Source organism: Rhinopithecus roxellana, unplaced genomic scaffold (genome assembly GCF_007565055.1).
Source record: "Rhinopithecus roxellana isolate Shanxi Qingling unplaced genomic scaffold, ASM756505v1 contig5784, whole genome shotgun sequence".
Taxonomy (NCBI): Eukaryota; Metazoa; Chordata; class Mammalia; order Primates; family Cercopithecidae; genus Rhinopithecus; species Rhinopithecus roxellana.
The window spans coordinates 1-13,247 of record NW_022144306.1 but is presented as its reverse complement, the minus strand read 5'-3'; the positions used below and the strand labels follow the sequence as shown (position 1 = coordinate 13,247).

The 13,247-nt window shown below is 44.3% G+C and overlaps 1 pseudogene across 1 annotated transcript; it reads left to right on the top strand.

The window, feature by feature from the left end:
* Positions 1–364: 364 nt before the first annotated feature.
* Positions 365–4,761, top strand: LOC115896184 (annotated as a pseudogene). The gene has a single exon (XR_004056120.1). The product of XR_004056120.1 is annotated as a teashirt homolog 2 pseudogene (transcript).
* The last annotated feature ends 8,486 nt before the right edge of the window (positions 4,762–13,247 follow it).

The window sequence follows — 13,247 nt, the reverse complement described above, 5'->3', positions numbered from 1 at the left end:
GTTTCACCGTGTTAGCCAGGATGGTCTCGATCTCCTGACCTCGTGATCCGCCCGTCTCGGCCTCCCAAAGTGCTGGGATTACAGGCTTGAGCCACCGCGCCCGGCCATACACATGAATTTAGCAACTATCCCACTACAGGAATATTAGAAAGATATTTCTCAAACCTGAAAATTATTAACTTGGGACCCTAGGCATTTATAAAGAATTATGACTCCTGCCAATTAAAAAAAAAAAAAGCAGTAGATGGCACGAAAAACTCAATTTGGCTTTTCCTGTGTCCATTGCTCACAGTTTATAAAAGTGTAGATCAAATCACTGTTCAGTTCGGCATGGGAAGCACTTGGTCTATGTAAGGAAACTGGAATGGAATATGGAGCCTGTTACTGTCGTTTCATCGCTGCTTCTTCTTTTGCAGGCTACGCCCAGGAGGAACAGCTGAAAGAAGAGGAGGAAATAAAAGAAGAAGAGGAGGAGGAGGACAGCGGTTCAGTAGCTCAACTGCAGGGTGGCAATGACACAGGGACGGACGAGGAGCTAGAAACAGGCCCAGAGCAAAAAGGCTGCTTCAGTTACCAGAACTCTCCGGGAAGTCATTTGTCCAATCAGGATGCCGAGAATGAGTCTCTGCTGAGCGATGCCAGTGATCAGGTGTCGGACATCAAGAGTGTCTGCGGCCGAGATGCCTCGGACAAGAAAGCAAACACTCACGTCAAGCTTCCAAACGAAGCACACAACTGCATGGATAAAATGACTGCTGTCTACGCCAACATCCTGTCGGATTCCTACTGGTCAGGCCTGGGCCTGGGCTTCAAGCTGTCCAGTAGTGAGAGGCGGAACTGTGACACCCGAAACGGCAGCAACAAGAGTGATTTTGACTGGCACCAAGACGCTCTGTCCAAAAGCCTGCCAGCAGAACTTGCCTTCTAGGTCCGTCTCGAAACCCAGCCTGTTCAGCTCGGTGCAGTTGTACCGGCAGAGCAGCAAGATGTGCGGGACTGTGTTCACAGGGGCCAGCAGATTCCGGTGCCGACAGTGCAGCGCGGCCTATGACACCCTAGTCGAGTTGACTGTGCACATGAATGAAACGGGCCACTATCAAGATGACAACCGCAAAAAGGACAAGCTCAGACCCACAAGCTATTCAAAGCCCCGGAAAAGGGCTTTCCAGGATATGGACAAGGAGGATGCTCAAAAGGTTCTGAAATGTATGTTTTGTGGCGACTCCTTCGATTCCCTCCAAGATTTGAGCGTCCACATGATTAAAACAAAACATTACCAAAAAGTGCCTTTGAAGGAGCCAGTCCCAACCATTTCCTCGAAAATGGTCACCCCGGCGAAAAAACGCGTTTTTGATGTCAATCGGCCGTGTTCCCCCGATTCAACCACAGGATCTTTTGCAGATTCTTTTTCTCAGAAGAACGCCAACTTGCAGTTGTCCTCCAACAACCGCTATGGCTACCAAAATGGAGCCAGCTACACCTGGCAGTTTGAGGCCTGCAAGTCCCAGATCTTAAAGTGCATGGAGTGTGGGAGCTCCCATGACACCTTGCAGCAGCTCACCACCCACATGATGGTCACAGGTCACTTTCTCAAGGTCACCAGCTCTGCCTCCAAGAAAGGGAAGCAGCTGGTATTAGACCCGCTAGCAGTGGAGAAAATGCAGTCGTTGTCCGAGGCCCCAAACAGTGATTCTCTGGCTCCCAAGCCATCCAGTAACTCAGTATCAGATTGTACAGCCTCTACAACTGAGCTAAAGAAAGAGAGTAAAAAAGAAAGGCCAGAGGAAACCAGCAAGGATGAGAAAGTCGTGAAAAGTGAGGACTATGATGATTCTCTACAAAAACCTTTAGACCCTACAATCAAATATCAATACCTAAGGGAGGAGGACTTGGAAGATGGCTCAAAGGGTGGAGGTGACATTTTGAAATCTTTGGAAAATACTGTCACCACAGCCATCAACAAAGCCCAAAACGGGGCCCCCAGCTGGAGTGCCTACCCCAGCATCCACGCAGCCTACCAGCTGTCTGAGGGCGCCAAGCCGCCTTTGCCTATGGGATCCCAGGTACTGCAGATCCGGCCTAATCTCACCAACAAGCTGAGGCCCATTGCACCAAAGTGGAAAATGATGCCACTCGTTTCTGTGCCCACACACCTGGCCCCTTACACTCAAATCAAGAAGGAGTCAGAAGACAAAGATGAAGCCGTGAAGGAGTGTGGGAAAGAAAGTCCCCATGAAGAGGCCTCATCTTTCAGCCACAGTGAGGGCGATTCTTTCCACAAAAGCGAAACGCCTCCAGAAGCCAAAAAGACTGAGCTGGGTTCCCTGAAGGAGGACAAGCTGATGAAAGAGGGCAGCGAGAAAGAGAAACCCCAGCCCTTGGAGCCTACGTCTGCTCTGAGCAACGGGTGCGCCCTCCCCAACCACGCCCCGGCCCTGCCATGCATCAACCCACTCAGCGCCCTGCAGTCCGTCCTGAACAATCACCTGGGCAAAGCCACGGAGCCCTTGCGCTCACCTTCCTGCTCCAGCCCAAGTTCAAGCACAATTTCCATGTTCCACAAGTCCAATCTCAGTGTCATGGACAAGCCGGTCTTGAGTCCCACCTCCACAAGGCCAGCCAGCGTGTCCAGGCGCTACCTGTTTGAGAACAGCGATCAGCCCATTGACCTGACCAAGTCCAAAAGCAAGAAAGCTGAGTCCTCGCAAGCACAATCCTGTATGTCCCCACCTCAGAAGCACGCTCTGTCTGACATCGCTGACATGGTGAAAGTCCTCCCCAAAGCCACCACCCCAAAGCCAGCCTCCTCTTCCAGGATCCCTCCCATGAAGCTGGAAATGGATGTCAGACGCTTTGAGGATGTCTCCAGTGAAGTCTCAACTTTGCATAAAAGAAAAGGCCGGCAGTCCAACTGGAATCCTCAGCATCTTCTGATTCTACAAGCCCAGTTTGCCTCAAGCCTCTTCCAGACATCAGAGGGCAAATACCTGCTGTCTGATCTGGGCCCACAAGAGCGTATGCAAATCTCGAAGTTTACGGGACTCTCAATGACCACTATCAGTCACTGGCTGGCCAACGTCAAGTACCAGCTTAGGAAAACGGGCGGGACAAAATTTCTAAAAAACATGGACAAAGGCCACCCCATCTTTTATTGCAGTGACTGTGCTTCCCAGTTCAGAACCCCTTCTACCTACATCAGTCACTTAGAATCTCACCTGGGTTTCCAAATGAAGGACATGACTCGCTTGTCAGTGGACCAGCAAAGCAAGGTGGAGCAAGAGATCTCCCGGGTATCGTCGGCTCAGAGGTCTCCGGAAACAATAGCTGTGGAAGAGGACACAGACTCTAAATTCAAGTGTAAGTTGTGCTGTCGGACATTTGTGAGCAAACATGCAGTAAAACTCCACCTAAGCAAAACGCACAGCAAGTCACCCGAACACCATTCACAGTTTGTAACAGACGTGGATGAAGAATAGCTCTGCAGGTATGAGTTTGCTCCGAGGCATTGCGACTAGCCTGGTGAGGAGCTTCTTACAGGGAGATGGGTCTGCTTAGAGGCAGCTAGTGTCTCCCAATGCCAAGCAGGGTAGTAGCTTGCTTGAGTAGGATTTATTTTTATGAAAGACCAGAACATGAAAACTAAGTCCTAATCATTCTCTCAAGTCCTCCAGTCTAGAGCTGGGAACTAGAATAAAATGGGTTTAGAGAGATAAAGTTCACAGATTACTACTGCTTTTTCTAGGACTTCATCATCCATAATCCTGAATTACCCAAGGCAAGTTCAAGTGTCCAGCCAAGGCTATCTTTCATTTTAATTATTAGATACTAACTTCTGTCGCCATTCCATTTCACCACTCTACCTTTCCATAGCAATGCCAATGACTTATAAGGTGACAAGAAGGTGAGCAACGGAAGAAAGATTGGAGAGTGCTAGATGTAGTTACTATATAGAGATTCTTTAATCAACTCATGAATAGCTTGAAGTTGTCTTTAGGATTGTTACTTGTAATGAATGCTTTTTGCAGTTTACTTTTTAGCCATTGCCACCTTCCACCCTCTTCCCTTTGGTTATTTTCTACATTACATGTCCTATGAATAAGCATGTGCCCTAAACAGGTTGGTAGAAAAATAGTCGTCTTCGCAAAACATTGAGATGAAAAGAGAAGAAGCTTATTTTCTTCTTTCATCTTTTGGTTGTCTTGTGGACAGGCCAATATTAGAGCCCACCTTTAACAAAGATAGAGGCAATGTGTGACCTTGAGGTTTCATTTCACATAAAGAAACAAATGGCTTTCTGTATACTTAATGTGCATGGAGTCCCACAGCTTGAAGATTATTTGCATCATGTATCATAGAAGTTCCATGCCTTATATAGTCATCCATGCCCAGACCATTTCTATCATTTTTAGGAAACAGGGCAGAGACCAAGGTCAAATGCCCTGGCAGATTAGTTTCACCAGCCATTTTCAAATTGAGTATAAGCAAGGCTGAGTCTTAACAAATCTCTTTCATTTGCCTATTTGTGTTTTCTGTACTTCTTTTTCTCTCCCTTCCAGCAGGATTCCCCCACACACTAAGAGCCCTCCTATGTGTTCACGTGTTCCTCCACCTTCGGCCATTCCCCAAGACGGGAACCCAACCTGAACTAAACCTTCCGCACTGACCAATCCAGTTTATGTCATGCTAAGTTACAGATTTGCTCCTAACTAATTAGCTCTTAATTAATTCACAATCAAATATGAAAAACTAATAACATATAATCGCTCACCACCCCCTATTGTCAGAGCATTGGTTTATAACAGAAGACTTTCAGAACAAGCTAGAAAGGTAAGACACCAGGAGAGTTCCAGGTAGAGAGCGGTATTTACATGGCAGGGCTTTGGGCTCGCCTCACATCAGACAGAGAGGTTTACTGAGTGTGAGGATGGCCAAGATGAAATAAAAGTTCAAATATCCGACCTAGGGCTTTCCCCTGAGTGAGGAGATCTAGGCTTCTGATGGAGAGGAGTCCTCCTATAACTCTAATTGCTATCTGGTCCCAAATGAAGACTGTCTTTCTGGTTTGCATGTTTTTATCATCATGATTAAATGTGTTATTGGCAGATTCTTCTCATTCTTTCCAAGCATGATTTGTTCAGCTCACGAAATTGAAAGAAAAGCCAAAATGCATCCATTGAATTCACACCTGAGCTTGGGGCTTGACAGCGTCCTATTTATTTGCTACATAACATTTTAAATCTTATATAACTTGCCATTATGTTTTCCTGGTTCTTTAAAAAAAAAAAGCCGGGGGGTGGGGGGGTGGGTGGCACATACACAGAATACCTAGAGAGAAGAAAGATATTTCAAATCCAATAGTGGTGGATTGAAACCATGGTGAAGAGGACAAATAGGTAATATTTATTTGTACTATAACAAAGACCACTTTTCTGCCTGTTAGGTTTGTAATCTTTTTTTTTTTTTAGAAAATTAATATAATTGCCAAAACATTGTGATATGTAGATAGGAAGAGGGAAGGGAAAAAAAAGCTTGATCCATCGTCAGTCAGAATCTGGAATGTATGATACCTGTTCTAGGGATTCAAAGGTAAACCAATAATTTGGAAAAACATATACAAAAGGTACTCACAAATCTGTTAAATACATAGATAAGATAGCCATTTTGGCACCTCCCTGCGTTTGTACAGGATGAGTATATCTAATTTGGACCCCAAAAGCATCGTATTAGTGTTTTCATTATACAAAACCAAAGCTCCATCTTTACAAGCACCATTAGGCTGTGGTTCTGAGAGGATTGAAGAAAAACAGGTTTGAGTGTTTGGGACTCACTCAGAGCTATGGGCATGTACGTATGTTTTGTAAACAGAAAAGATGGTGCAGGTACTAGCTGTGTTTGTGTTCATCCTAATAATACTCCTATCTGCCTGAAGGTTTCCCCCATCTGTACAAAGGTCGATTCTTGGTGCTTTGGTCATCTTAGAAAAAAATGCCTCCACCCCCAGGGTCCTCTTTTAGAACAACATTTATGCAATACCTTGCCCATTGCTTAGAATGATGCATGTAAGGTTTGTAAATGGTCATGAAATAACATCATTTGTTGTCTGGAACTCTCATCTTAGCTGTAATGCATGATAGCACAAATTGTGCAAAATGACATGATCTTTTAGGAAGTAGGATCAAGATTTCATGGAAAATTTGAGAGCTTTAACCTATCTATGTGCTCTGAAACACACAACTTTTGATCTGAATTTTCTTTCCTTTATCAGCTATATCTTAAATCCTGCAAAATGCTCTGCCAAATATTAAATGCAACATTTCATTAAAAATTCATTAGAAAATATTAAGTGTGCATCTCTATTTTGGGACATAAGTAATCTAGAACAGTTTCAATAGGTATCTGTATATATCTTTAAAAGACACATGCTCTTGACTAATAGAAATTAAACTGAGAGCAAATCAATGAGTCTGAAATGCATAAAGGCTTGAAATTATAGTCATTACTGTGTAATATAGTGTACAAGTTTAACAGCACACCTAGCCTTGAAATTGCTGGCAGGAAAGTATTCTAGTCCAATGAGCTGCCACTTCTGTTGTGGGCGGCTTGATAAAAACACATGTTCAGGGTGAAAAGCGTGTAAGGTTGCCAGACAAAATACAGAATGGATGTCCAGTTAAATTTATATTTCAGATAAATGATAAATATGTTTTGAATGTAAGTCTGGCCCAAATATTGCATGGGCCATACTTATATTTTAAAAGTATTCATTGTTTATCAGAATTCAAATTTAACTGGGCATCCTGTATTTTTATTAGCTAAATCTGGCAATCTTAACAGCATAGATAATATGGCAATTGGGAAGAATAAAACAGTCTGGACAAATTAATGTCTATTAATGGCATCAACCATTCCTTCCTCCATTAAATAAATATTCCTCCCTTTCATCCTCTTTTCCCTCCTTTGTTCCTTCATTCCTTTCTCTTTCCCTTCTTTTCTTCCTTCCTTTTTTTCTTTCCTTCCTTCTTTTCTTCCTTCCCTGCATTACTTTCATCCTTCAACAAATATTGGCTGTGCTTTTACTATGCACTGGACTCTATTATATTAACAATGGAAGTATAATAGTGAAGCAGCAGTTCTACCAATTATAATAGCAAAATGTGCCAGGCCTTGCAGCAAGTACTTTGCAAACATTATTTTACTTTATTCTCACAAACAGCCCTACGAAGTGGAGGTTGATTCACTCATGATAGGGAGGAGAAAATGGAGGCAGAGAAATTCTGCCTGAATTCCCCAAGGTCCTGCAATCTCTGAGCCTCACTCATTCATTATGACATATCTAGAAAGTCATCGTTCCACAGCAAGCACTGTGCTAATTCCTAGGGAGTAAGCCATAACCAGGACAAGAGTCTGCCTTTGAGGCTAGTGGCAGACAAATAGATGAAAAACTCTAGGGGAAATGCTGAAAGGAGCACACAGGAGGTGCCTCTGCCTGGTTCTGGGGGAAGCCAGGATGGGGAACAGAGGTCTCAGAGGCAGTGTTTGGAAAAGACTGCTGGGTTTAAACCCCAATTCACCCGCTTTCATGAAGACATGCCCCACTTCTACATCTATATGATGTGGACATAATATCCTTCTCGTAGGAAGGTTGTGAGAATTAAATGTATGTAATTATTTTCCTTAAAGCCCGTAGTAGGTTTACAAGAAAAGCACATAGTAGGTCTATAAGAAAAGCAAGTTCTAGGCAGAGCCGCTGCATGCTCTTACCATGCTCTGTAGCCTCACCTGCAGCATAGAGAACTCGCAGCAACTTCCTAACTCTAACTAATTAATAATCCTCCAAAACCTCAACCTGCTCTTTGATTCAGATAACAATGACAGTGAAACTCTCATTGACTGGCCTCTTTTTATAACTCAGGCGTAATTATTCATATTATCCTCATTTTGCAGAGAGGTAAACCAAAGCTCCAAGAGTTTCATGATTTGTCCAAGAGCATAAAACTAAGCCTGGAGGCAGGATTCGAACCCAGGACTTTCCAATGCTTATCAACTTTCTCCTGCTCCTTAGTTCCTCCTCCTTGCCTGAAGGTTTCTAGGCAATACTAATGGCCAGATGTGCCTCCAACAGCCCAGAGAAAAAGCTTGTAAAATGTGGCCTAAAAGTTGAGAGGAGAAAGGGCACTTTCCTGGGTCTTTTGGAGGCTCCAGCTATCAAACACTGCAACTCAGGGGCCCAGGACTGACCTGCAGGGTGAAGCAGAACATCCTTGTTCTCTTTCTTTTAATGCTCTTGTTCAATCAGGTAATTATACATTTGCCATATGCTGTCTAACCAAGAAATGACCCAAATTCCAGTGAAAATATATATACCTAAGATTAAAAAAGAACGTCCTCATTCTGACCCTTGGGAATTCATTTTAGGGAGACGAAATGAGAACTGAGAAACAGGGTCAAGTACAAGACTGTAGCATCTCTCAAGCAGCAAGAAACCAATGCATCGTCTTCCTTAACATTTGCATTTTTTCAAAAGGATCTGGCTTAACTCTGTGTACGTATCTCGGCCTCCATTGCACCTTCCCCCCTCATTTGGACTTTTGAATGCTCAATCCTGACGTGTATAATTTGGTGCTTTAATATAGAGTAACATTATTTTTCATTTACTCCAATCTGCCATCAGTATCATCTTTTCATTTAACCAGATGCAATTCTTTTTTCTTTTGCTAAATTGAAAATCCATGAGCGACAGGGAGTGCAATGTTTTAATTAGCTCATATTTTTTATATGGATTTATGTCTTTAAAATACATTTGTGTAATTCTTCAGCTAAATTAAAAACGTCTTTCTGTGAAAGTGAGGAGGGGAAATAAAGAGCTAAATTGTGTCATTAGCTTAGGTGGTTGCAGAGGAGGAGCAGAATCTAGTGGAGGTTCACACGGTTGCCAGAGCTGCTTCCTGTGAGGCTTTTGAACTTGCCCTTCCTGCAAAGAAGTCTTTCTCCAATAAAGACCTCTCAAAAAATGGCTTGGGGAGGATTTTTTTTTTTTTTTTTTTTAAGGCCTCTAGTAAGTAAACAAGCAGTTACCTTCACTGAGCTAATTTGAAACTCAACCTGCCGCCAAACAAACAGAGAAAAAGAAGTCATAATGATAAACAGTTTTCCCTGCATTTCTCTTTGTCTTTTTTTTTTTTAAACTATCAAGTTTAAAGCTTTCCATGATGCTTTTTTCTACTTTCTAGGAGACAAGTGACATCTGTGGTAAATGGGAGAAAAAAGCCATGCAGAACTGAAATTCTCTAACGCATTGACACTAACTTGCCCTCTATTGTTGGAAATGAGCAGGCGTTCATGATTGTTCATCAAACGGCTCCTAATGCAGTTAAAGCATTCAGCTATAATTTCTCCTTGCATTTATAATTACTGTCATAGACTGCACACCTCGGTGAGCAGATTAAAGCTATAAACTATTTAGCCTCGGCTCTAAGACGAGGAACTTGATTTGTCTGGCAGGAGTTATTTGTTAGGGAGCTTGACACTTCACATAAAAATGACTCAACTTGATGAAGAACAATGCAGTTTTAGCAATGCGGGGATTTTAAATCAGTCATGACGCCACGCCCTGCAAGAATCGCAGGGCAGTTTGTTAAATGATATGTAGGCCAGGGAGATAAGGGAATGTGTTAAGGGTACCAAAATAGAAGAGGATTTGGTGTGCAGTTGCCTTCTTTCCTGACTCTCTCCTGGAAGATCAGGAGTTTGTTGAAAATCAGTGCATGTCATGTTCTCCTATTAAATCCAGTGTAAATGACATGTGAGGCTCACCTGGAGGGGAAAGGGATACCAGCAGCCACAGGTACATGTCACATTTGGGGGTTTTACAGAACTCTGTGTGGCTGTTGAGCACATTCATCTCCGGAAGCCCAAGAAGCCAGGAGTGTAAGGAAAATGGGTGTTTGGTTTGGTTTGTTTCCTGGAACATGTTCGTGTGTTTCTTTGGGTATTTATTTATTTGTTTACTTGCAGGAGGCACAGAATATTTTTAGGCACAGAAGGTGTTTCCATGGGGCTGATTCTATACCTTTTATCTGTGACAATAACCAAAAACAGATACTTTCCAACTCAGACATCTTCTAATTGTTGTGACCAAGAGCTTTTTCTCAATGAATTTTGGGCAAATTTGACTGCCACGGAATCATCTCCCACCTACCCATACTTCATAGCCATCAATAAACACAAATTTACCTTTTAAAACTGGCATTCAGCATCAAGACTGTTGAATGTTTATTTGCAGCAAACAGTGGATACCAGTTCCCAAATATTAGGGATCATGAAGACAAGTGCTCCCAGGGCTGGGCGGGTGACCTGGAGGACCCTAGCATGCCAGCAGGGACAGTCACAGGGAAGCAAGGAGGCCTTGCACAGCACCGGTGGTTTCCAAAGAAGTAGCAAATCCAGATCTTTGTGGGAGCTCCCCAGTGTTGTAGTCAAGAGGTTTTTTTTTATGGATGTGGTTTGGTTTCGTTTGGGTTTTAGTTTGTTTTGTTGTTTTTGTTCTGAACACCCCTTCAAGCCAAACAAAGTATATCAGAGACCAGATTCAACTCCTAGGCTGCTGGTTTGCAGCCCTGGATCTGGTGGCAGGTCAGGTGGAAACACTGGCCCTGTTTCTCGGTGGTCTTTGTCCCCTCTCCCTCAAGGTAACCCCACTAGGGCTTTGGGCTCTTACATGAATGCCGCTTGTCCCATCTCAGAGGATACTGGGCTGTTCTTTAGGAAACTCTACTTCCTTCTTCTGAAGATTTCATCAAGTTGCTGCTACTCAGAGGAGAGGGGCAGGCTGGGGTCCCCTGGAGAGGAACCAGCCATTCAGGCTTACCCAGGACTTGGCCAGAAGGGTTCCAGGGATTTGAGACTGAAACCAGAAAATTCCAGACAAACCAGGCGGAAGTTGATCACCCTGCTCTCCTAATCTACTCTGGTTTCTTTTCAGATTATATAAATCTTTTGCCTTCTACTGATACATCTCTTGCCTTAGGGCACAATACTCACCTGCTGGCATAGCTTTGCGAAATGGTGTGTGTCTCTACTCCTTAGGATATTTAGTCAATGCTGTTACCCAGCACATTTGACCTATGGTATTTGTCTAATCCTCACAGCAAAACTGCAAAGTAAATATTATACCCATTTTAGAGATGAGAAAGCTGAGGCTCAGAGAAGGTGTTTCAGATGCCCAAGACCCACAGCAGCAGGTCACAGAGCTGAGACTCCAGGCCCAGAGGCCGCTCAGAATTGGAAACACAGGGTTCCTTACACAGCACTGGCAAGCCAGGGCTCAACTTCAGTGTACATGGAACAGACAATGTTTCAAAGTGTGGTGCCTTTAAGCGCACAGTCTTAGCGAGCTGATTTTTGAACATGTGTAACGGTGCCTCAGCTGTATTTGCCTGCAAAGAGTGGAATCTCTTGCATGCCAAAACCCCCGGCACAAAGGATGTATGTCCAGAGGAGCAAGTGTTTCTAAAGTTTCACCAACTTCAGCCCAAATATATGCTCTTTGCAAGCTACCCAGCACTCGTGCCAGTAGGCAAAGGACTATGGCTAAAGGAGATTTTGTTCAATGAAGTTAGCCTTCAAGTTATTACTCTGTGATATGTGTAGATTTTTTTTTATACAAAGCTTCTCCCTTTATTCACTCAGGTGCTCTACAGGGAGCCCTCACTGTAGGGTAGGAGCTGGCATTCCTGTCAGGGAGATGACAGACAAAAAGTGTCATAATGATGGAAAACAAGGCAGTGTGGAGGGCCCAGAGGGCACTATGGCCTGCCAGTTTACAAGGAGCTCAGGGAAGGTCTCATAGGGAAGTCTGTTTATGTTGAGACTGGCCAAGCAGCACTTAGAGGGGTTCCAAGAAGTGGTAAGAGTACCTGCTCCTCTCCAAGCACTGAAGGCAAGAGCAGGCCTGGTGGATCTAAAGATGTATCAAGGGTCGGGGGAGACACAGCTCGGGGAGGAAGGGGACAGCATTGAAAATGAAAGCTGGAGAAAGAGGCCAGGGCCAGAGCATTCAGGGGTGGGGGAGATGGGGAGAAATAAGGCCTAGAGAGGTTCAGTGACTTACCCCAGGCCACACAGCTAACAGACGTCACACATCCAAAGAAAGTTCCAGTGAGAACATTCAAATGCATTGAGCCAGACAGGGAAGGCGCACTTTGGGAGCTTGGAAGATTCTAAATTTCAGATTTTCAATGCCAGAAAGGCTGAGACAAGGGAGAGACTGGCAAGCATGAGAGAGGCTTGAGAGGTGTTGGAGGTGAGCAGGGACAGGGTGGGGGTGCAGCAAGTCATGGCAGGGGAGTTAGGAAGGAGGAAAGGAGGTCTGGTGGCTGCCAGGTACAACACAGGGGAAGCTGCTGTTTCTTTCCTCCTCCAGCCCCGCAGCATTAACCCACTCTGTGGGGGCTCAGCCCACCTCTATGAGCTGGTCTTTTTTTCTGTTGTGTAATAGGCGCATGGCAGTAAATGCCACCTCCCTGGCTCCCTCGCGGAAGCCCCACGGCTTGATTATTCCTGAGAATTGGTGACATTCTGTGGCTGCTCCTTGTGGGGGAGGCACAGGTCTGGCCCACCTGTTGATTTTTGTTCACTTCTTGCTGTCACTTTTGAAAGAGAGGAAGGTTTTACATACACATAAGTAATTAATTTTGTTCTTTCTTATTCTGAACGTCCCACACATCAGCAGAAAACCAGAAAGACTTCTTCAGGACAGAGAGGCACAGGAGAGCAATCTAAGAGAAATGTGTTTTCCCTTTCTCCCTCCCTCCCTTCTTTTCTTTCTTTTTACCAGTGTTTATCAGACACTTCTTACAGACACTGAGACTACAACAGGGAAATATACGAGCTCCCTGCCCTTGGGAAGCTTAGAGTCTGACCCTCCACTTTAGACTGAGGCTCGAGAGAAGCTATTTGGCCACAGCTACACCAATTTTACCTGCAGTGGGATAAGATCTAAAAGTTAGACTTCCTGGGTTTTATGGGAACACCAAGGAGGAACATCTAATCCAGGATAGGGGTCAAGGGTGGAGGAGGACACAGGGAGTCCGGGAGGACTTCCTGCATGGGAGCCCCGATTCTGAGACTTGCAAGATGAGCAGAAAGAAGTCAGGAGAAGAGAGATGGAGAAGAGAGATGAAGGAGGGACACAGCATGGAAAGAGAACAGCAGAAAAGGAAATCTCCTGGAAACAAAAAGAGGTTCAA